This window comes from Triturus cristatus, chromosome 4_2 (genome assembly GCF_964204655.1).
Source record: "Triturus cristatus chromosome 4_2, aTriCri1.1, whole genome shotgun sequence".
NCBI lineage: Eukaryota > Metazoa > Chordata > Amphibia > Caudata > Salamandridae > Triturus > Triturus cristatus.
In genome coordinates, this window is record NC_140586.1 from 667396736 (window position 1) to 667423161 (window position 26426).

The 26426-nt window shown below is 40.3% G+C and overlaps 1 protein-coding gene across 1 annotated transcript in view; it reads left to right on the plus strand.

Annotated features, from left to right (window-relative positions):
- The window catches only part of LOC146834868 (FRAS1-related extracellular matrix protein 1-like), a 991143-nt gene that overhangs the window by 939510 nt on the left and 25207 nt on the right, over window positions 1–26426 (plus strand). The gene's annotated exons all lie outside the window — the stretch shown is intronic.

The following is a 26426-nucleotide window of genomic DNA, read 5'->3' on the forward strand; positions in this document are numbered from 1 at the left end:
ACAATTTCATGTAGTACAAGCAGACCCACACTCTCACACACATTTTATCCCATGGTAAATTTCGGCAGGCCAACTCTGCTGAAGTGTACCTAGGGAAAAATGCACAGTAAATAACAAGACATGCAATAAGGATAACAATCTGCATGTTATGTCCAATATAAATAAATATAAATATAAATATGTCCAATTTTGAGGGCAGTAATCGCAGCTAGGTGGTATTTACCACACTGTAGGAATTCTTATACCAACTAAGCCAGAATATTTTGAATGTAGTAAATATTGCACCCTTTTCGAAGCCGTCCACAATCGTGGCCCTATTACTAGTGTAATAATAATATATGAGGTGAAATCTAGCATGCTGATGAGAGGTCCATCACAGATTTTCTGCCATGACAACTTCTCCTGTGGACATATGTGAAAGAGAGAAGTGCATGGCAGCATGTTCTAGTGAAGAAGCAAGCCCTAGTCAGGGTTGTCCCTGAGACCTTTGGAGCAAGTACAGAAACCAGGGAAGTTTGCACTTTGCTCTGATTAGTTGGTTGACATAAGATGCTCTTGAATCCATCATCATGGCTGTACTTTAGTAAGTAAGTTTATTAGTTCATTCGTGTGGACACAATATGCAACAGTAAGAATAGGCAGTATCCGCAACAGAGGCAAAGGGCACCATAGACTGAATGCAGACTCTACCTTATCTTCAATGATGGGCTGTCCTCAGCATCATAAATGTATGCGTAATTGGGACAACATGCAGGGTCATCAGCAAGACATAATGAGAGCAGTATCTGACACAAGGTCATCACTGAAAGTGATCAAGTTGAACAATTTCTGATTTGCTTACTTACTTAATTACCACTTTGTAGAGTTGTGCTTCATCAAAGGGTCAGTGGATTGGCTCTAGCCTGAAAGAGGGTATATTGGTTGGCTGACGCAAAGGGGATGACGCTGTGTTCTTTCACTGCAGTGTGTTATTGGAGGCTATTTGCTGTTCATAGTTTGTATGTTTAATGGGAATCCACTTGTCTTGGTGACAAGCGTGATAGACCTTAGTGAGATGTTTCTATTTCAGAATAAAGCTTCACCAAGTGAGACAGCCCTTTGAGACGTTTGCATATTTATGCAGTGAACACTAGTGAACAGTGGTTAGTGTCTGGAATTGTGGCCTAACTGGGGACCAAAGAGTAAGAGAGATGACTCCTGCCCCTAAAAGTAATGTAAGCACTAACGTGGCAAGTAATCCATACATCTTGTCCTCAAACATGCAGTATCAAGATGTGTTTGTCTGCTCTGTTACAGTAATATTGAGCCTGCCTAGTAGGGAGATGGTCGCATGTGACCTCTTTACTTTGCTGAGATGCTGAACCTCTTGCACACAGTCAGATTTCTGGTGTGTAATTTACATGGTAATTGTGCTTGAGAATTACGGCTATGGGGCTATGATGTCAATTTGTGTTTGTCAGCCTCATTATGTGAGCAGAATTTCACAGATCTGTACTGGAAAAGTACAATGGTCAGGTTACCCAAAGTGTACGTGTGAGTCACATATTGTGGAAACATAATATTCTGGAGTGCTAAGTTGACCTCACATGAGCATGCTACATATCAGGTGCAACCTGTTTATGGACTGTGATTTTCAATCCTTCTTTAGGTATTACCAACTATTGCATTTATTATATAATATTTAATAATGTTTTAATGTAGTAGAGTTACCGATTAGTCGAATGACCACATTGTATAAAGAACAATGCCGTTAATAGTCTGCTTAACAGCAGATACAGTGCAGTAGTTTAATAATTTTGCTGCAGAAGGTGCCAATTAAAGACTAGAGAATTAACTAAACCTGTGTAGGGCTTTAATAATTTCCTCACTATAGGTACAAACTAAATACTGGAGAATTCGAACCCTAATTTATTTAGTGGGATATTTATGGTCTTTCATATTTTTTCTCTGTTTTTGCAGCTAGTTGACTACTTGTCAAGGTGGTAAATCCTCAGGATCAGTTTGATGCTCAGAATGGTCCACCCCTTGATAGTCCGAAGTCTGTAAAGCTATAATAGCGCAGATAAGTGAGATGATCAAGTGAGGAAAGCATAGGAAGGGAACTGCTGTGAAGGTGATCTGTAATGAAACAAGGAAGAGATAATGAACACTCTTGTCCCTTGCTCTCACTGAATGTACTATACAGGCATATATAGATATATCATCTCATGATTGCTTTCTACCTGTAAAGGAAATGAGAAGTACTGCTTCCACATTCAGACTGTGGTTCCAATGTTAAACACACTTAAATAATTTCTTTACATTCTGCTGTAACAAGAAAAAGCACATAAAAAATTCACAAACTCCCTTACTCTACACTACAGACATAAGTATTTTACATTCCGTACCATATGACCTACCCATTCTTGCGTCTGCCTAACATCACAGGAGTGTAGTGTAACTCTCTTAACAGTTTCTCGGTCACACCTGTTAAAAGCCACAAAGAAAGACAAGGATAGGTATGCGCAAGAGTGTGCAAAAGAATATATATATATATATATATATTCACTTAAAAAACCATAGGTTTCACACATGTTATAGTTAGCTGTACATTTCACTCGTAAAAAACCAATGAAATTCCACGTTATAGTTAGATCAGGTAACTATAACTTGCGCGCCCACAATAAACTGCTGATGACGTCACATATTACATCACTCATGACATGGTCAGTGACATCACTCATGACATCAATGATGACATCTGAAATTACACATTGTGGATTGCGGTCGCGCTAGTTATAGTTACCTGATCTAACTATAACGTGGAATTTCATTGGTTTTTTACGAGTGAAATGTACAGCTAACTATAACATGTGTGAAACCTATGGTTTTTTAAGTGAATTTGCAAGGTTTTGTAAATGATAATTCCTAACTATAACGTGTGTGAAACCTATGGTTTTTTCAGTGAATTTGTACGGTTTTTTAAATGCTAAGTTATGTATTTATTTTTTATTTTTTTTTCTGGTTTTTCACTGTGCGCACACCCTGCGCGCACAGTGCGCTTCGCGCACCGTGCGCGCGCGCGCTGTGGGCGCTCTGTGCGCGTCCATGCCGTGCGCGCCTCGCCTTTTTTTACACAGTAACATTTGTTTTTTTCTCCCTTGTGGGTCCTTTAATTTATTTAATAAATGTGATTGTTACTTCTTTATTTTATTTTTTATTTTTTTTTCCCGTGCGCGTACGGTAAGCTTACCGTACGCGCACTCCGTGATTTTTTTTTAAAATTATTAAATGTATTTTTCGTACTTTTGGGTCCTTCTTGGACCCCCTGACAAACACTAGGGGGTCTGCAACTCTCTTCGTTGCCCCCTTTTCACGTTCCCCACCTTTGTTTCTCAGTGCGAGAGACAGAAAATGGCGGCCGACACTTCCTGATTTCGACCGATTCGAATGTTTACAGTCATGTAACCACCAATCAGAATTGAGCTCGCGCACGGCACCGGCACCGTACGCGTACGGTAAGCTTACGGTAAGCGCACGGAGCGCGCTTACAGATATATATATTGATTTAAATGCTATTTTCTCAGGACCTACTGAACAGATTTACACCAGACCTACAAAAGGCACATCCTTGACCTGAGGACTACCTCTCTGCCAAATTTCAAGTAATTCTGTTCAGCCGTTCGGGCTGTAGCTCGGACTAAAGGTCCTATGGGAAAATGCATGGGGAAAGCGCATTTTGGGACCCCCCTTTTTTCTCAGCCCCCGCTTGACGAATCCCCCCGAGACTTTAAGGGTAGGAGCGGAGCGTAGCGCCCCATTAGTTTTGAAAATTTCGCGAGGATTCGTCGACCGGCGCCAAAGTTATTCCAAATAGAATGTTGCGGATTTCCTATGGAAACACGGTCCTAACTATAACTATCCACTGGCGACCGCCAGTAGATTATATATATATATATATATATATATATATATATATATATATATATATATATATCCGAGAAAGAAGTGACTCAAACAGATAGATTCACCAAACAACAAAAATATATTTCCACTACAACGTTTCAGCTTCCGCCTTCCTCAGGTAGTACAAGATGGTTTGCTCTGTGGCTGCACAGATGACAGCTGAATTTTCAAAAAGCATCATGAGTGAAGATTCCATTTGGAATGTGGAATCAATGCAGTCCTGAGAGCTTTTGAGATATGCAGTAATCAGGCTGTGTTGTCAGTAATGTTCAGTCCATCTGGATGCAGTGATTTTAAACGGTACATCCAGAGGTTTTCCCTGGAGTCCAGTAGTTCTTCCTTTGAAACATGTTCCACGGGGAAAATCTTCAAATCTGATAGTGAATGATCCACAAAGTTAAAATGATTGGCTACAGGCTGGTCAATTTTCTTATTAATTATTGCAGGTTTGTGGTTCCTGAATCTAGTACGGAGGTCATTCACTGTTTGGCCTACATATTGCTTTTTACAGCTTTGCCGTTGGCACTGAATCACATAAATAATGCATGTTGAGCGACATGTAAGATGCTGCCTTATTGCATAGGTCCTTCTCGTAACAGAACTAGTTACAGATGATGTTTGTAAAAGATATTCACACGTGATGCACCTTTTAGAGTCACAGCAATGAACCCCTGCATTTGTTACAGCTTGCTTGAGTTCAGCTCTCACAATAAGAGATCGTAAATTTGGAGCTCTGCGGTAAGCAATGACTGGTGGTTTTGGAAAAACCTTTTGCAATTTTTCACAAGTGGACAGTAAGGGAAATGTTTTTTGCATTATAGTTCTGTAGTTAGGAGCTGATGGATGATAGTCAACTACAAATGGAGTTCTGTCACTTTTGTTTTTGCCGTTGGTATTCCAAATAAGTGTTTCTCAGGGTAACTGCAAAGACTTGTCAATTTGTTGCTGTATGATATGCAGAGGATAGCCTCGCCTTTTAAATAATGTAGCAAGCTCCTGTAGATGGTCTTTACAGGTTTCCTCATTGCTGCAGATGCGTCTTATTCTGAGTGCTTGGCTGTAGATGATGCTCAGTTTAGTGTGGTGTGGGTGACATGAAGTCCAGTTTAGATACAAATGAGCATCTGTAGGCTTGTGGTACAGATCAGTTGTAATTTTGTGTTCATGAATGGTGAGTAGCACATCCAGAAAAGGGAGATGAGGATTCTGTTTAGTATTGTTGCTGGTAAATTTGATGGTAGGATGGATATTGTTGATATAAGCTGTAAATTGTTCCAATGTTCTACTTCCTGAATTCCATATTATAAATATGTCATCAATGAATCTTAGCCATACCAGTGGTTTGATGCTAGAAGTAGCAAGTATACAGTTCTCTAGTTTGCCCATGAAGATATTTGCATAGGATGGAGCCATCCGAGTACCCATGGAAGTCCCTTGTATCTGCAGATAGTGTTTACCATTGAATGTAAAATTGTTGGGTTTAAGGATAACTCTTGCAAAGTTGGTAAGCACATTTGTTGATGGCTTTTTCACAGTTCTTTCATTAAGAGCTTCAGATAATGCCATAAGCCCATCCTCATGTGGTATATTGGTGTATAATGATGTAACATCAAATGTAGCCAGAAGAGTATCATCATCAAATGTGTAGGTTTGGTTTAATTTTTCAATAATCTGAAGGAAGTGACTGGTATCTTTAACAAATGATGGAAGTTCCTGTACAATGGGCTGGAGGTGCAGGTCGACAAATAAAGATAGTCTCTCAGTGGCTGTGTCATTGCCAGAGATGATGGGACGGCCAGGATTGTTCATTTTGTGAATTTTGGGAAGCATATAAAATCTCCCAGGTCTTGGTTTGGAATGAACAAGTATATCTGCTGTTGTTTCATCAATGAGGTTGAAGCTCCTGTATCTTACAACCATGTTCTTAATTTCTTTGTTCAAGTCTTCTGTGGGATCAGTTTCTAAAGGTTTGTAAGTGTTGGTATCCATTAGTTGTCTCATTCCTTCCTCAATATAATCACTTACTTTCATGGCAACCACTGCACCACCTTTGTCTGCCGGTTTTATAATGACATCCATTCTCTGTTGAATGAGGTGGAGAGCTTTTCTTTCTTCTCGGATGATGTTATCAAAAATCCTTTTAGGTGTTGATTCCTTGATGAGTTTCTTGATGGATAAAATGTATGTATCAAGGACAGGATTTCTACCACATTGAGGAGTCCATGATTTGGGATGGCGGAACTTCTTAAATGGATCTGGATGGTAGCTTGGCAGATCAACATTAGAATTATTGTAAAAGTATTCTGCAAGTCTGCATCTTCTCTCGAAGGTTTTTAGGTCTCTCATCATGTTGGCAGTATTATGGTCCTTCGGTACAGGACAGAAATAGAGGCCTTTGCTCAAGAGGTTCAATTCGCCTGGTGATAGGAGCCCTCCAGTTAAGTCAATAACTGGGTCGGATGTCTGCAAGGGTTGTAGCTGACTGATGCTATGCAGCCTTTTTTGTCTTATAAATCTTCTATTCTTTTTATGCTGTTTACTCACAGGGCTTTCACTGACAAGAAAATCTCCAAAAACAGAATGATTTATGAAGTGGTGAGTTGGAAGAGGAGGTATATGAAATCTTAACATATCTCTTTTTAGTTTTGCAGATTTAATTTCAATAGCTTTCCTGGCAGTCATCTTTTTTACTACTGCAATCCTCTGTAGTATGTGTGCCACTTCAGAGTCACTTTTTGTGTTCTTTAAAAGTTCCAGTTCTTTTTGTAGCTTGGCTTTAAGCATCTGCATTTTTTGAATGGTTACTTTAATAGATACCAATAGTAGGGCCATTGATGAGTTATGCAGTAAAATATTCCATGTAGCGGACCATTCACAACTAGTTAGTTTAAAAGGTGGCTTAGACTTAACCTCCAACCCCATAGGATAGATGTTACGTTTTTTATAGATTTGTAAATGTGCTATTGTAAATTGGCACTTACTGATTTTCTCCTGGATAACCAGCGCATATCTAGGATGTAGATTTGTTCTTGACATAGTGGTTGCTTCTGGCTTGAGTATCGGATCCAGGAAGGATACAGGTTTGTAATCCCAAAAACAGTATACTTGAAGATGAAGGATCATAAGAAAACAACAGCCAGCCAGGGCAAAAATCTGGATCCCAAAGGATACAATGAGTCACGAAGAAATAAAATATCCAAGAAAGAAGTGACTCAAACAGATAGATTCACCAAAGAACAAAAATATATTTCCACTACAACGTTTCAGCTTCCGCCTTCCTCAGGTAGTACAAGATGGTTTGCTCTGTGGCTGCACAGATGACAGCTGAATTTTCAAAAAGCATCATGAGTGAAGATTCCATTTGGAATGTGGAATCAATGCAGTCCTGAGAGCTCTTGAGATATGCCAGTCAGTCAGTCAGTCAGTAGGTCTTTATTCGATTCACATCATAAAAGACATTCTACACAAGTAAAAGCAATTCATATATAATACAATTCATGTTATAATACAAGATAAAACTTCTAAACCTTTAAAATATTACATAAAAACAGTAGATTAAAAATAATCACAAGCATAATAGAATACAATGAGATACAGTGAGGGACACGTCAGTTGACCTAATAATCCATATTAAGGTACTAGTAATAGTAACTAGCAGGACACAAATCACAACTTAAGTTTCCGTGCCCTAAGAATCCATGCCCAACTAATAAATTTGGCAACACCTATTACTATTGGTTTTGAGGTATCTGTTTTCAAGATTCTACTGGCAACCTGTGCTGAACGAGTACTCATTAATCTGCAAACAGGGCGAAGCCAAACGCGTCGAGGGAGATGGTAAATTGGGCAACCAAAAAGGAAATGGTCCAAGGTTTCTGTCTTGTCTACGCAGAAGGGGCACTTGTCACTACCAAGAGGACTCCAGCTTTTGGTGAGTCCTCGCAGTGGTAGGGCGCCCACTCTAAACTGGTGATACAATTTGCGATCAAAATACTTCAAAATAGTATCCCAGTAATTTTCATAAGCAGACTCGTCCTTAAGAACTAGGAATGTGGCAGTCATCGTGGTGCCTATAAGGGAAGCACATCTCCTGTTCTTGATAAAGCACCAGTAAGCATCCTTAAGGACATTTTTCGACGGAAAAACCACGAAATCAGGGTTAGCCCATCCCAAGGTCAATCAACAGGGTTTTAATACTGGACAACCAGGGAATCCTGTGCGAACCCTCCATCCCTTTGACCTCCAAGAGGGCTTTTGCATAGATCGCTAGTTCAGGGGTAGTCCACAGGCGACGCCAAAATGCCAAAGGTCTATACCCTGCCCAGTCCTCTATAGGCTGGATTCCCAGATCGTACAATAAGGGGATGCGCGGAGTAGATTGGGGAAGCCCAATAGCTGACCTAAGAAATTTATTCTGGGCGGTCTTCAGCTTGGACAGGTTACTAAATCCCCAGATCTCGGCACCATAAAAGATGGCAGGTAGAATCTTGGAGCCATAAATCTTCATTAGGGGGGCTAGTGGTTTGGTTAGGGAATGTTTATGCTCTTTCAACAAGGCACCACCCAATTGGGCATGTTTAAGAGCTAGAAGATCCAGCTGATGAGACCAGCTGCAGGTCTCGCTAAAGGTAACCCCTAGATAGGTAAAGACAGCCGTTTGGGCCAAGTTGACACCACCCAGACATACCTGCGCCTTAATACGCCGGGGACCACGAAAAACCATAAACTTGGTTTTCCCAACATTGATTTCCAACTCATGTTCGCTACAAAAGATCTCGAAGCGAGACAGGGCGAGCTGCAGACCCTGTCTCGTCTTCGAGATCAAAAGGGTGTCATCTGCGAACATGAGTAGGGGAATCTTCATTCCAGCCAGGGTGGGGGCATCGGTAGGGTTATTGGAAAAATAATTTATGACCCTATTAATGAATAATGAAAACAAAGTGGGAGCGAGCACACACCCTTGGCGAAATCCTGTCCTTGATACATACATTTTATCCATCAAGAAACTCATCAAGGAATCAACACCTAAAAGGATTTTTGATAACATCACCCGAGAAGAAAGAAAAGCTCTCCACCTCATTCAACAGAGAATGGATGTCATTATAAAACCGGCAGACAAAGGTGGTGCAGTGGTTGCCATGAAAGTAAGTGATTATATTGAGGAAGGAATGAGACAACTAATGGATACCAACACTTACAAACCTTTAGAAACTGATCCCATAGAAGACTTGAACAAAGAAATTAAGAACATGGTTGTAAGATACAGGAGCTTAAACCTCATTGATGAAACAACAGCAGATATACTTGTTCATCCCATACCAAGACCTGGGAGATTTTATATGCGTCCCAAAATTCACAAAATGAACAATCCTGGCCGTCCCATCATCTCTGGCAATGACACAGCCACTGAGAGACTATCTTTATTTGTCGACCTGCACCTCCAGCCCATTGTACATGAACTTCCATCATTTGTTAAAGATAGCAGTCACTTCCTTTAGATTATTGAAAATTTAAACCAAACCTACACATTTGATGATGATACTCTTCTGGCTACATTTGATGTTACATCATTATACACCAATATACCACATGAGGATGGGCTTATGGCATTATCTGAAGCTCTTAATAAAAGAACTGTGAAAAAGCCATCAACAAATGTGCTTACCAACTTTGCAAGAGTTATCCTTAAATCCAACAATTTTACATTCAATGGTAAACACTATCTGCAGATACAAGGGACTTCCATGGGTACTCGGATGGCTCCATCCTATGCAAATATCTTCACGGGCAAACTAGAGAACTGTATACTTGCTACTTCTAGCATCAAACCACTGGTATGGCTAAGATACATTGATGACATATTTATAATATGGAATTCAGGAAGTAGAACATTGGAACAATTTACAGCTTATATCAACAATATCCATCCTACCATCAAATTTACCAGCAACAATACTAAACAGAATCCTCGTCTCCCTTTTCTGGATGTGCTACTCACCATTCATGAACACAAAATTACAACTGATCTGTACCACAAGCCTACAGATGCTCATTTGTATCTAAACTGGACTTCATGTCACACACACCACACTAAACTGAGCATCATCTACAGCCAAGCACTCAGAATAAGACGCATCTGCAGCAATGAGGAAACCTGTAAAGACCATCTACAGGAGCTTGCTACATTATTTAAAAGGCGAGGCTATCCTCTGCATATCGTACAGCAACAAATTGACAAGTCTTTGCAGTTACCCAGAGAAACACTTATTTGGAATACCAACGGCAGAAACAAAAGTGACAGAACTCCATTTGTAGTTGACTATCATCCATCAGCTCCTAACTACAGAAATATAATGCAAAAAACATTTCCCTTACTGTCCACTTGTGAAAAATTGCAAAAGGTTTTTCCAAAACCACCAGTCATTGCTTACCGCAGAGCTCCAAATTTACGATCTCTTATTGTGAGAGCTGAACTCAAGCAAGCTGTAACAAATGCAGGGGTTCATTGCTGTGACTCTAAAAGGTGCATCACGTGTGAATATCTTTTACAAACATCATCTGTAACTAGTTCTGTTACGAGAAGGACCTATGCAATAAGGTAGCATCTTACATGTCGCTCAACATGCATTATTTATGTGATTCAGTGCCAACGGCAAAGCTGTAAAAAGCAATATGTAGGCCAAACAGTGAATGACCTCCGTACACGATTCAGGAACCACAAATCTGCAATAATTAATAAGAAAATTGACCAGCCTGTAGCCAATCATTTTAACCTTGTGGATCATTCACTATCAGATTTGAAGATTTTCCCCATGGAACATGTTTCAAAGGAAGAACTACTGGACTCCAGGGAAAACTTCTGGATGTACCGTTTAAAATCACTGCATCCAGATGGACTGAACTTTACTGACAACACAGCCTGATTACTGCATATCTCAAGAGCTCTCAGGACTGCATTGATTCCACATTCCCAATGAAATCTTCACTCATGATGCTTTTTGAAAATTCAGCTGTCATCTGTGCAGCCACAGAGCAAACCATCTTGTACTACCTGAGGAAGGCGGAAGCTGAAAAGTTGTAGTGGAAATATATTTTTGTTCTTTGGTGAATCTATCTGTTTGAGTCACTTCTTTCTTGGATATTTTATTTCTTTGTGACTCATTGTATCCTTTGTGATCCAGATTTTTGCCCTGGCTGGCTGTTGTTTTCTTGTGATCCTTCATCTTCAAGTATACTGTTTTTGGGATTACAAACCTGTATCCTTCCTGGATCCGATACTCAAGCCAGAAGCAACCACCATGTCAAGAACAAATCTACATCCTAGATATGCGCTGTTCATCCAGGACAAAATCAGTAAGTGCCAATTTACAATAGCACATTTACAAATCTATAAAAAACGTAACATCTATCCTATGGGGTTGGAGGTTAAGTCTAAGCCACCTTTTAAACTAACTAGTTGTGAATGGTCCGCTACATGGAATATTTTACTGCATAACTCATCAATGGCCCTACTATTGGTATCTATTAAAGTAACCATTCAAAAAATGCAGATGCTTAAAGCCAAGCTACAAAAAGAACTGGAACTTTTAAAGAACACAAAAAGTGACTCTGAAGTGGCACACATACTACAGAGGATTGCAGTAGTAAAAAAAGATGACTGCCAGGAAAGCTATTGAAATTAAATCTGCAAAACTAAAAAGAGATATGTTAAGATTTCATATACCTCCTCTTCCAACTCACCACTTCATAAATCATTCTGTTTTTGGAGATTTTCTTGTCAGTGAAAGCCCTGTGAGTAAACAGCATAAAAAGAATAGAAGATTTATAAGACAAAAAAGGCTGCATAGCATCAGTCAGCTACAACCCTTGCAGACATCCGACCCAGTTATTGACTTTACTGGAGGGCTCCTATCACCAGGCGAATTGAACCTCTTGAGCAAAGGCCTCTATTTCTGTCCTGTACCGAAGGACCATAATACTGCCAACATGATGAGAGACCTAAAAACCTTCGAGAGAAGATGCAGACTTGCAGAATACTTTTACAATAATTCTAATGTTGATCTGCCAAGCTACCATCCAGATCCATTTAAGAAGTTCCGCCATCCCAAATCATGGACTCCTCAATGTGGTAGAAATCCTGTCCTTGATACATACATTTTATCCATCAAGAAACTCATCAAGGAATCAACACCTAAAAGGATTTTTGATAACATCACCCGAGAAGAAAGAAAAGCTCTCCACCTCATTCAACAGAGAATGGATGTCATTATAAAACCGGCAGACAAAGGTGGTGCAGTGGTTGCCATGAAGGTAAGTGATTATATTGAGGAAGGAATGAGACAACTAATGGATACCAACACTTACAAACCTTTAGAAACTGATCCCACAGAAGACTTGAACAAAGAAATTAAGAACATGGTTGTAGGATACAGGAGCTTAAACCTCATTGATGAAACAACAGCAGATATACTTGTTCATTCCAAACCAAGACCTGGGAGATTTTATATGCTTCCCTAAATTCACAAAATGAACAATCCTGGCCGTCCCATCATCTCTGGCAATGACACAGCCACTGAGAGACTATCTTTATTTGTCGACCTGCATCTCCAGCCCATTGTACAGGAATTTCCATCATTTGTTAAAGATACCAGTCACTTCCTTCAGATTATTGAAAAATTAAAACAAACCTACACATTTGATGATGATAGTCTTCTGGCTACATTTGATGTTACATCATTATACACCAATATACCACATGAGGATGAGCTTATGGCATTATCTGAAGCTCTTAATAAAAGAACTGTGAAAAAGCCATCAACAAATGTGCTTACCAACTTTGCAAGAGTTATCCTTAAATCCAACAATTTTACTTTCAATGGTAAACACTATCTGCAGATACAAGGGACTTCCATGGGTACTCGGATGGCTCCATCCTATGCAAATATCTTCATGGGCAAACTAGAGAACTGTATACTTGCTACTTCTAGCATCAAACCACTGGTATGGCTAAGATACATTGATGACATATTTATAATATGGAATTCAGGAAGTAGAACATTGGAACAATTTACAGCTTATATCAACAATATCCATCCTACCATCAAATTTACCAGCAACAATACTAAACAGAATCCTCATCTCCCTTTTCTGGATGTGCTACTCACCATTCATGAACACAAAATTACAACTGATCTGTACCACAAGCCTACAGATGCTCATTTGTATCTAAACTGGACTTCATGTCACCCACACCACACTAAACTGAGCATCATCTACAGCCAAGCACTCAGAATAAGACGCATCTGCAGCAATGAGGAAACCTGTAAAGACCATCTACAGGAGCTTGCTACATTATTTAAAAGGCGAGGCTATCCTCTGCATATCATACAGCAACAAATTGACAAGTCTTTGCAGTTACCCAGAGAAACACTTATTTGGAATACCAACGGCAGAAACAAAAGTGACAGAACTCCATTTGTAGTTGGCTATCATCCATCAGCTCCTAACTACAGAAATATAATGCAAAAAACATTTCCCTTACTGTCCACTTGTGAAAAATTGCAAAAGGTTTTTCCAAAACCACCAGTCATTGCTTACCGCAGAGCTCCAAATTTACGATCTCTTATTGTGAGAGCTGAACTCAAGCAAGCTGTAACAAATGCAGGGGTTCATTGCTGTGACTCTAAAAGGTGCATCACGTGTGAATATCTCTTACAAACATCATCTGTAACTATTTCTGTTACGAGAAGGACCTATGCAATAAGGCAGCATCTTACATGTCGCTCAACATGCATTATTTATGTGATTCAGTGCCAACGGCAAAGCTGTAAAATGCAATATGTAGGCCAAACAGTGAATGGCCTCCGTACACGATTCAGGAACCACAAATCTGCAATAATTAATAAGAAAATTGACCAGCCTGTAGCCAATCATTTTAACCTTGTGGATCATTCACTATCAGATTTGAAGATTTTCCCCGTGGAACATGTTTCAAAGGAAGAACTACTGGACTCCAGGGAAAACTTCTGGATCTACCGTTTAAAATCACTGCATCCAGATGGACTGAACATTACTGACAACACAGCCTGATTACTGCATATCTCAAGAGCTCTCAGGACTGCATTGATTCCACATTCCAAATAGAATCTTCACTCATGATGCTTTTTGAAAATTCAGCTGTCATCTGTGCAGCCACAGAGCAAACCATCTTGTACTACCTGAGGAAGGCGGAAGCTGAAATGTTGTAGTGGAAATATATTTTTGTTCTTTGGTGAATCTATCTGTTTGAGTCACTTCTTTCTTGGATATTTTATTTCTTTGTGACTCATTTTATCCTTTGGGATCCAGATTTTTGCCCTGGCTGGCTGTTGTTTTCTTGTGATCCTTCATCTTCAAGTATATATATATATATATATATATATATATATATATATATATATACATATATATATATTTTTTTTTTCCAACTCTCGCCGCATCTTCTCCTGAATAACGAGTGCAGACCACCAGTAAGTGTAATTCTTTTATTTTTAGTCTTTTCGAATTATTGCTGCCATAACGCATTTCAGCTGTTTACCGGCCTTGATCACATGACAACGTTATAAGAGACAATCCACAATTTAAAATGCTCAGTGCTCCACATGTGGTTAATGAATATAGAGAAAAGACCGATAAATACTCTTCTTACTGCACAACATCGTTGTTTAAATACATTTTTTAGCATAATGCAGTTATTTAATTTCACACTTCTCATTAACCATATGTGATCAAACATTGTTATATGTGCATAAATAAACAATATTAATGTTTTGGTCATCCAATCCTTCACAGTCAGGATTTGTCCTCCTATTATTCCCTTAAATAATATAAAAATACGAATTGATTGCCGACTATGAGTATGAGAGTAGTTGATTTACAGTGTATTTCTCAGAATAAATTAATTGTATAAATACTTTTTAATATCCAATGCACCTTTGATCTCAACTAATTGTCATACCTTGCAAGGCTATCAGGATGGACATTAAATTACCTTAAATAGTTGTATTGTTTATAGTCATACCTGTTGCCTATATTGCATAGCTCAGCATAATTAATGTGCTAATCTATTAAGTGTATATGTGCCTAATAAATATAAAATCCTTCCAAGCCAGGATTCATAAAGTGTATAATGCTTAAAGTGCTTAATTTGTGCAAAATAAACGCAGCTGCAGATTTAAAATTTCACCTATGTCTGAGTGGATTCATACAGGGATCCACGATAGATGTATTCCCCAATTCGCCAATATAAAGTGCATATAATCTAGTACAAAGATTGAATTCCTGTTTGTATCAAGGATTTAAGGTGGCGGTAGTGCATAAAGATGGAATATACATATAAATATATATATATATATATAAAACGTTCAAATTTGTTAATACAAGTTGTTATAAAATTGACAATACAAACACTATTGCAAAACCTTAAAATCCTAAAACCTTTTTAGATATAGATACACAAAATAGATAAATTCTTTCTGAGGATATTTTAGCATGATTACTAGGCAATTCTCCTGTCGGTTGAAATACTCCAATTCATTAAAACGCATTTTTGTTCACAAATATGTATGTAGGTCCTCACTTGTATTCAATCCACTTGGTAACCTCGTATCTAATTCTAAAATATACCTAGTTTCCAATCTCCTCAACTTCTCATCCCGGTTTCCTCCTCTCTTGTGTGCAAAGACCACATCAATTAAAAAATATTTAAAATGCTGTTATGGATTTCTCTCAAATGTCTTGCCACCGGGCAACTGGGATCCATATTAATTATGGCCCTAGTATGTTGCAAGATCCTTTTATGTGCTTGCAATTTAATGCTTCCTACATACTGGAGGCTGCAACTGCACTCCAGTATGTAAACCACGTGTACTGTTTTACAAGTTCGATGTTTCTTAATGACCTGCATTTTGTCACTAAATGCTGTATGGTATGTGGTTTTTAATACCATATTTGCAAGCTTAGCAAGTGGCACATTTATAAAACCCTTTTCTTGCAATCAACCATGAGCCTGTTCGTATATCTTTTAGGCTACTTTTTACTAGGGCGTTTCCCATGGAAGCTGTCTTTCTATAGGAGATGGAAGGTGTTTTGGGTAGCAGGTGGCCTATTACTGGATCATATAATATCATACCATAGGCCAATTACGTTTAATTTTGCCCCTGAGTTGTTTTTCCTGCTTGGTATACATTAAAATTAATCTTGTAGGTTCTTCTGTGGTGTACTGTTTACCCCACTCTCATTACTTCTTTTATTGATGGGACATTCAAGGAGATCTTAATTTTGATGTTCTTATGGCGGCATCTGTAGTTTGCGTCTTGTAGCCCCTTGCCAAAAATCTCTCCTTGCTTTGCTGTTGTTTTGTTGCCAAATCTGCCTCATCACTACAAATCCTCCTGATTCTTAACAATTCTCCATAAGGGATACTCTGTATAAGGTAGTCAGGGTGAGAGCTTGTGGCATGCAAAACTGTATTATATATATATATATATATATATATATATATATATATATATATATATATATATATATATATATATATATATATATATATATTCACAGAAAAAACCATAGGTTTCAGGGGTGTTATAGTTAGCTGCCCATTTCACTCGTACAAAACCACAGAAATTCCTCCGTTATAGTTAGTTCTGCTAACTATAACTCACGCGCCCGCAATGCACTGCTGATGATGTCACATATTGCATCATTCATGAGATGGTCAGTGACATCACTGATGACATCACTGATGACATCTCAAATGACATCACTGATGACATCACTGATGACATCATCCACTGAATGTGGTTTAGTTTGAAATTTAAATATGTATTATATATATACCAATCTGTATTGAAGATTGAGTGGATATATAACTGTCTGAATATAGGATTTAGTAGCAGTCTGACTGTCTTTTTAAGTGAGTAATTAAAAGTGTCTCACTTAATACATGGATTAGTAACTAAACTATGTGAATGTGTGCAGCACTGTCTCTGTTGTTGTATAACATGCTGCCTCAGTTGGTCACTAACTACATGAGTGTGTATATTAGTTATTGATTAGTTGGGTGAGTATTTGTATGGGACACTGAGTTTGTGTGTGGTTGGATGGGGTGTGTGTAACTCTATGCATAGATGTGTGAATGGTTGATTGACTAGGTATATGGGTTTAAGAGTGCATGTGCAAACAGTTGTTTGGGTGACTGAGTGTATTTATTTGTGTGTTGGTGAGCGAATATATGTTTTAGTTGTACATCTTCAACAAAGTAAACAAATAAAAGGCATTGTATGTGAGAGTTGGTGTATATAAATACGTTTGTGTAAGAGTCAGTGATTGTGAGAGTAAATATATGAATGAGTGTATAATTGTAATGGTGCTTTTTTAACATATTAACGATGAGTTACTATGTGTTTGAATAAATGAGGTATCATTGGATAATTGTGTAAGTGAGTAAATTTAAGTGCGATACATTTTTTTCATGAGTGAGTAGGATGACTGCATAACCGACTAAGATGACTGCTGATGTGTCAATGTCTATATATGTGTATAAGTGCATTTGATAGTGTTCTATTAATTAATGACTGCATGTATAGATGATTCTGTTGTTGAATGGGTAGTTGTGTGTGTAGACTTAGGAATCAGTGAGTGGGTATGTAGTAACTGGTATTGGTGTGTCAATGGTTTCAAATATGGTACTCTGTATTTTACAGTGAGTGATGAAAGGTTATACTAGTGTATGATGTGGTGTATCGGATTGTCAAGTGGATGATGTCATCAGTGATGTCAATTGAGATGTCATCAGTGATGTCACTGACCATGTCATGAATGATGCAATATGTGACATCATCAGCAGTGCATTGCGGGCCTTTCCCTATATATATTAAACATAATAAAACTGTTCAGAAACACATACTCAATGGATGACGTCATCAGTGATGTCATCAGTGATGTCATTTGAGATGTCATCAGTGATGTCATCAGTGATGTCACTCACCATGTCATGAGTGATATAATATTTGACGTCATCAGCAGTGCATTGCGGGGGCGCGAGTTATAGTTAGCAGAACTAACTATAACGGAGGAATTTCTATGGTTTTGTACGAGTGAAATGGGCAGCTAACTATAACACCCCTGAAACCTATGGTTTTTTCTGTGAATTTCTGAGGTTTTTTAAATGCTAATTTCTAACTATAACGTCTCTGAAACCTATGTTTTTTTTCAGTGAATTTCAAAGGTTTTTTAAATACTAACATTTAAGTGTGATAGTAGTTATATCTATTTTTTTGTACTGATTTTCTACAGTTTATTAACTGTTTATTTATAAATATTTTATTCATTAAATAACATATATTTTTCTGAAAATTGCAAAAAAACATTTTTTAATTAAAACTGAAATATTGATTAATTTTCTTGTTTTCATTTTTTATTTTAATATATTTATATCATTTTCTTTAAAAAAAAAATTCAAATTTTTTTCGCAGTCGCGCACTCAAAGTGTACACATCACTGTGGGTGCGCGCATTCTAGCCGCCATTTTAGAAAAGTCATGAAGGATCCGTGTATGGTGTGCGACGGCTGCGTGTTTTTCAGTTACATCATATACATTTAATATCACGTGATATGCGCGATTGGTATGCGACCAGTCTGCGACTCCTGCTCCCGTGCATTCGCGACACATGCGCATTACGGTACGAGATGTTTGCGCGCTTGCGGGTCCCACGTGACATCATATACGTGCTGGAGCGCGCTGGGTGCGCGACTCCCGCAAAAAAAATTTATGTTCCAAAATGATATGTATGTGTCTTTAATATACATATTAAGGCAGGAGATTATGTAAGATAGTCATCAAAATAATATATTTGTACTTATAAGAAACTTTTATTATTTTTAAATATATTTTCGCGAAGTCGGGTGCGTGCGTCGTGAGTGCAGAAAACCAGGTCAGCAGAGCTGCTGTAGAGCCAGAGAACCAGGTCAGCAGAGCTGCTCTAGAGCCTAAAAACTAGGTCAGCAGAGCTGCTCTAGAGTCAGAGAACCAGGTCAGCAGAGCTGCTGTAGAGCCAGAGAAACCAGGTCAGCAGAGCTGCTTTAGAGGGAGAGAACCAGGTCAGCAGAGCTGCTTTAGAGCCAGAGAACCAGGCCAGCAGAGCAGCTTTAGAGCCAGAGAACCAGGTTAGCAGAGCTGCTTAAGAGCCAGAGAACCAGGTCAGCAGAGCTACTCTAGAGCCAGAGAACCAAATCAGCAGAGCTGCTTTAGAGCCATAGAACCAGGTCAGCAGAGCTGCTTTAGAGCCAGAGAACCAGGTCAGTAGAGCTGCTCTAGAGCCTAAGAACCAGGTCAGCAGAGCTGCTGCAGAGCCAGAGAAACCAGGTCAGTAGAGCTGCTTTAGAGGGAGAGAACCAGGTCAGCAGAGCTTCTATAGAGCCAGAGAACCATGTCAGCAGAACTGCTTCAGAGCCATAGAACTGGGTCAACGGAGCTGCTTTAGAGGCAGAGAACCAGGTCTGCAGAGCTGTTGTAGAGCCAGAGAACTAGGTCAGCAGAGCTGCTCTAGAGCCAGAGAACCAGGTCAGCAGACCTGCTGTAGAGCCAGAGAAACCAGGTCAGCAGAGCTGCTTTAGAGAGAGAGAACCAGGTTAGCAGAGCTGCTTTAGAGCCAGAGAACCAGGTCAGCAGAGCTGCTCTAGCTGACACTGACTGACTGACACTGACTGACTGACACTGACTGACACTGATTGACACTGACTGACACTGATTGACTGACAGTGACTGACTGACACTGATTGACTGACACTGATTGACTGACACTGACTGACTGACACTGATTGACTGACACTGACTGACACTGATTGACTGACACTGACTGACTGACATTGACTGACATTGACTGACACTGACTGACTGACACTGACTGACTGACATTGACTGACATTGACTGACATTGACTGACACTGACTGACTAATCTCTACTACTCTACTACTGACTCCCTACTACTCTCTCTCTACTACTCACTCTCTACTACTCACTCTCTACTACTCTCTACTACTCACTCTCTACTACTCTACTACTCTCCACTACTCACTCTCTACTACTCACTCTCAACTACTCACTCTCTACTACTCTACTACTCACTCTCTACTACTCACTCGCTACTACTCTCTACTACTCACTCTCTACAACTCACTCTCTACTACTCACGCTCTACTACTCTACTACTCACTCTCTACTACTCTCTACTATTCACTCTCTACTACTCACTCTCTACTACTCGCTCTACTACTTTCTACTACTCTCTACCACTCACTCGCTACTACTCTCTACTACTCACTCTCTACCACTCTCTACTACTCACTCGCTACTACTCTTTACTACTCACTCTCTACTACACTCTCTACTACTCTCTCTCTCTACTACTCTCTACTACTCTCTACTATTCACTCTCTACTACTCACTCTCTACTACTCTCTACTACTCACTCTACTCTCTGCTGCTCTCTAGCACTCACTCTCTACTACTCTACTACTCTCTCTCTACTACTCACTCTCTACTACTCTCTCTCTACTACTCTCTACTACTCTCTACTACTCACTCTCTACTACTCACTCTCCTACTCTCTACTACTCACTCTCTACTACTCTCTCTCTACTACTCACTCTCTACTACTCGCTCTCTACTACTCACTCTCCACTACTCACTCTCTACTACTCGCTCTCTACTACTCTCTTCTACTCACTCTCTACTACTCTCTACTACTCTCTCTGCTACTCACTCTCTACTACTCACTCTCTACTACTCTACTACTCTCTACTAATCTCTCTACTACTCACTCTCTACTATTCTCTACTACTCACTCTACTACTCTCTCCTACTCTCTACCACTCACTCTCTACTACTCTACTACTCACTCTCTACTACTCTCTCTCTACTACTCACTCTCTACTACTCACTCTAATACTCTATACTACTCACTCTGTACTACTCTCTACTACTCACTCTGTACTACTCACTCTGTACTACTCACTCTCTACTACTCTCTACTGCTTACTCTCCACTACTGATTCTCTACTACTCGCTCTCAACTACTCTCTACTACTCACTCTACTACTCACTCTCTACTACTCTACTACTCTCTCTACTTCTCACTATCTACTACTCTCTCTACTACTCACTCTCTACTACTCACTCTCTACTACACACTCTCTACTACTTGCTCTCTGCTATTCGCTCTCTACTACTCTCTAGTACTCACTGTAATACTCACTCTCTACTACTCTCTACTACTCACTCTCTACTACTCCACTACTCTCTACTACTCACTCTCTACTACTCACGCTCTACTACTCTACTACTCTCTACTACTCTCTCTCTACTACTCACTCTCTACTACTCACTCTCTACAACTCTCTACTATTCACTCTATACTACTCACTCTCTACTACTATCTATTACTCTCTCTCTACTACTCACTCTCTACTACTCACTCTACTACTCTCTACTACTCACTCTCTACTACTCTACTACTCTATACTACTCACTCTCTACTACTCACTCTCTACTACTCTCCACTACTCACTCTCTACTACTCTCTCTCTACTACTCACTCTCTACAACTCACTATACTACTCTCTACTACTCTGTTTATATATATGTATGTGTATATATATATATATATTCACTGAAAAAACCATAGGTTTCACACATGTTATAGTTAGCGGAAATTTTACTGATAAAAAACCAATGAAATTCCCCCGTTATAGTTAGTGCAGGCAACTATAACTCACGCGACCGCAATCCTCTGCTGATGCTAATACTGTATTTAGACACTTATTTGCCCATGTCTTCTTCCATACATTTTTAGCTATACATATATTACAAATATTTTTTTTTCATAAAGACACATATGTCATCAGCAGAAGATTGCGGTCGCGTGAGTTATAGTTGCCTGCACTAACTATAACGGGGGAATTTCATTGGTTTTTTATCAGTAAAATTTCCGCTAACTATAACATGTGTGAAACCTATGGTTTTTTCAGTGAATTTGCAAGGTTTTTTAAATGCTAATTCCTAACTATAACGTGTGTGAAACCTATGGTTTTTTCAGTGAATTTGTACGGTTTTTTAAATGCTAAGTTACTTTACGCCATTCGTGGCGTGCGCGCCCACTTAACGCAGTTCGTTCCGTGCGCGCACGGTGCGCTTCGCGCACCGTGCGCGCACAGTAAGTACGCGGTGCGCTTCGCGCACCGCGTGCCCACTTTACACAGTTAGTGCCGTGCACGCACGGTGGGCACGCGGTGCGCTATGCGCACCGCGTGCCCACGTTACGCTAGATGGGCCATGTACGCACGATGCGCTTCGCGCACCGTGCGCACATGGAGGACATATGATGCACTTCGTTTTGAAAGGTAATATTTTAATTTTTCGTAATTTTTATAAGCCATGCACAAATGGTGCCCTTCGGGCACCATTTGCACACGGGGTGGACAGAGTGTGGATAATTTTTTTTTTTATTTTTTTTTTTTAAAATATTATAGTTTATCTCATCTGTTAAAAGCCATGCCCAAATGGTGACCTTCGGCCACCAATTGCACACGGGGTGGGGAGAGTGGGGATAATTTTTTTTTTTTAATCATTTTTTACCGTACGCGTACGGTAAGCGTAATCGGCTAAATTAGCAAAAAAAAAAAAATTCCGTTTTTGGCCTTGGGGGATCTTTGGGGACTCCCTCAACATGGCTATGTGTGTGGGAGCTGTCTAAATAGCCCCTTAAGATGTTTTTGTGCTTTGTATTTTCATCATCACTCTCAGTGCGAGAGAGAAACTGGCGGCCGCCGCTTCCTGGTTTCGGCCGATTCGAATGTTTACTAAGATCTAAGAGCCAATCAGAATCGCGCTCGCGCACGCCACCGTACGCGTACGGTAAGCGTACCGTAAGCGCACCGTAAGCTGGCTCAGATATATATATTGATTTAAAGGCTATTTTCTCAGAATCTACTGAACAGATTTACACCAAACCTACAAAAGGCACTTCCTTGACCTGAGGACTACCTCTCTGCCAAATTTCAAGTAATTCTGTTCAGCCGTTCGGGCTGTAGCCCTGTCTAAAGGTCCTATGGAAAAATGCATGGGAAAAACGCATTTTGGGACCCCCCTTTTATCTCAGCCCCCGCTTGACGAATCCCCCCGAGACTTTCAGGGTAGGAGCGGAGCGGAGCGCCCCACCTATTTTGAAAAATTCGCGAGGATTCGTCGACCGGCGCCAAAGTTATTCAAAATAGAATGTTGCGGATTTCCTATGGAAACGTGGTCCTAACTATAACTACCTACTGGCGACCGCCAGTAGGTAATATAGATAGATAGATAGATAGATATATATATATTCACTGAAAAAACCATAGGTTTCACACACGTTATAGTTAGGAATTAGCATTTAAAAAACCTTGCAAATTCACTGAAAAAACCATAGGTTTCGCACATGTTATAGTTAGCTGGACATTTTACTGATAAAAAACCAATGAAATTCCCCCGTTATAGTTAGTGCAGGCAACTATAACTCACGCGACCGCAATCCTCTGCTGATGCTAATACTGTATTTAGACACTTATTTGCCCATGTCTTCTTCCATTAAATTTTAGCTATACATATATTACAAATATTTTTTTTTCATAAAGACACATATGTCATCAGCAGAGGATTGCGGTCGCGTGAGTTATAGTTGCCTGCACTAACTATAACGGGGGAATTTCATTGGTTTTTTATCAGTAAAATGTCCAGCTAACTATAACATGTGTGAAACCTATGGTTTTTTCAGTGAATTTGCAAGGTTTTTTAAATGCTAATTCCTAACTATAACGTGTGTGAAACCTATGGTTTTTTCAGTGAATTTGTACGGTTTTTTAAATGCTAAGTTACTTAACGCAGTTCGTTCCGTGCGTGCACGGTGTGCTTCGCGCACCGTGTGCGCACAGTGAGCACGCGGTGCGCTTCGCGCACCGCGCGCCCACTTTACGCAGTTAGTGCCGTGCACGCACGGTGGGCACGCGGTGCGCTACGCGCACCGCGTGCTCACGTTACGCTGGATGGGCCATGTGCGCACGATGCGCTTCACGCACCGTGAGCACATGGAGAACATATTATGCGCTTCGTTCAGAAAGGGATTTTTTTTTACTTTTTGAAGGTACTATATATGGCATGCACAAATGGTGCCCTTCGGGCACCATTTGCACACGGGGTGGGGTGAGTGTGGAAAATTGTTTTATTTTTAAAAATTTTTACCGTACGCGTACGGTAAGCGTAATCAGCAATTTTTCGAAAAAATTTTAAATTACATTTTTGCCCATGGGGGTTCTTTGGGGACACCTTCATCAATGGTTGGTTGTTAGGAGCTGTCTAAACAGCCCCTTTACATGTTTTTTGACTTTGTTTTTCCTCCCCCCCTCAGAGTGCGAGAGAGAAAATGGCGGACGCCGCTTCCTGGTTTCGACCGATTCGAATGTTTACTAAGATCTAACAGCCAATCAAAATCGCGCTCGCGCACGGCACCGTACGCGTACGGTAAGCTTACCGCACGCGTACGGTAAGCTTACCGTAAGCGCACGGTAAGCGCACCGTAAGCTGCCACAGATATATATATTGATTTAAATGCTATTTTCTCAGGATCTACTGAACAGATTTACACCAAACCTACAAAAGGCACTTCATTGACCTGTAGACTACCTCTCTGCCAAATTTCAAGTAACTCTGTTCAGCCGTTCGGGCTGTAGCTGTGTCTAAAGGTCCTATGGAAAAATGCATGGGAAAAACGCGTTTTGGGACCCCCCTTTTTTCTCAGCCCCCGCTTGACGAATCCCCCCGAGACTTTCAGGGTAGGAGCGGAGCATAGCGCCCCACCTATTTTGAAAATTTTGCGAGGATTCGTCGACCGGCGCCAAAGTTATTCCAAATAGAATGTTGCAGTTTTCCTATGGAAACAGGGTCCTAACTATAACTATCTACTGGCGACCGCCAGTAGATAATATATATATATATATATATATATATATATATATATAGATATATATAGATATAGATATAGATATATATATCTCCTTAACTGAGGACAATGACTAGGATGAGTCATAAAGAAAACAGTGTGAAGAACCTTAATGGGTTCTTAGGACTTTCGCATTTGTAGTATATCCAATGTCACCAGAATATTGCTTCTGAATACGTATCTCTGGAATCCTTTCCAGTAACCAAACATGTGTCTTAATTTCGCCGGACTTTCCAACTCTGCTTGTGATGGTAGATACTTAGGGGGTCATTAGTATAGCGGGCGGATCGCCACCGCCCGTATGGCAGTGGCGATCCACCCGCTAAAAACCTCCGCCCACTTTGAATTTTCCCCGCCACATTACCATGGCGGGGGGGACCCCGGCGGACGGAAATACCGTCTGCAGGTTTTCCGCCAGGTCGAAGGGTCGACTGGGTGGAAAACCTGCTAACATGGTGGCGTTGTCTGAGAGACACCGCCGTCCATATTAGCATGTAAGTGGGGACATGCCTTTCCATGGCGGCAGGCGTTTTTTGCAATTGGGGGCCCGTAGTGGGCCCCCAGGGATTCTGGGGGATGGGGGGTGCACATAGGGGGTACCATTTCAATGTACAACGTGGCTCTCTGCACCGCCCATAGCCATGTTGCAGATTCGCCATGCGCCCGCCAGTGTGGCGGGCGCAAACTAATTGGGAGTGCGGGACCGCCGCACCCTCAGCGGGCGGTCCTGTTTCCCGAGGGTATGGCGGGGGGACAAAGTCCGCCTGCCATATTAATGGCGCCCTTAGTCTTTCCCTCCACATAAGCATTCTGAACGAAGCTCACCAACGGAGGAAAGACGGGGCCCCAAGTGACAATGAGCAAAGAAAAGCCAATGCTTTCACATCCAATCCGGATCAAGTGAAGTTTGGTGCGAAATGCACCCTTTCCTGACCGTTGGTTCTGCCGATGCCGGGACTCAAACAATCCTCTGCTATGCAAAGTTTTCGATGGCGTTTCCTAAGGCGTGGAGGCTCCACCGAGACTCTTGGGACAAGTAGTCCCTCTCTCGTCCGGTAATTACTTCTGCTATTCTTGCACCTCCACCACAATGACGCCAGATCACGTCTACTTGCGTACCAAGTAGGGATTATGCTAGTGTTCTTGCCTGTCTGGTGCTTGATCGTTCCACGCTTATGACACTACTACCTCCAAACGAGAGTTTAAACATTCATATTCGTGTTCGGCATTGAATGCCGTGCCCACCTTTACTAGGTCTAGAGTGCAATTCGAAGACCTCTTTCTTGATATATGAGCAGCAGCCATATCTTTAGCTATGGACATGAAAAGTATGAGAGAATGTGATTTTATTCAGGTGGTGGTGAAATATTTTGCCTCTCCATTTTCTTTTCTTTATTTGCACATTTGATCAGATG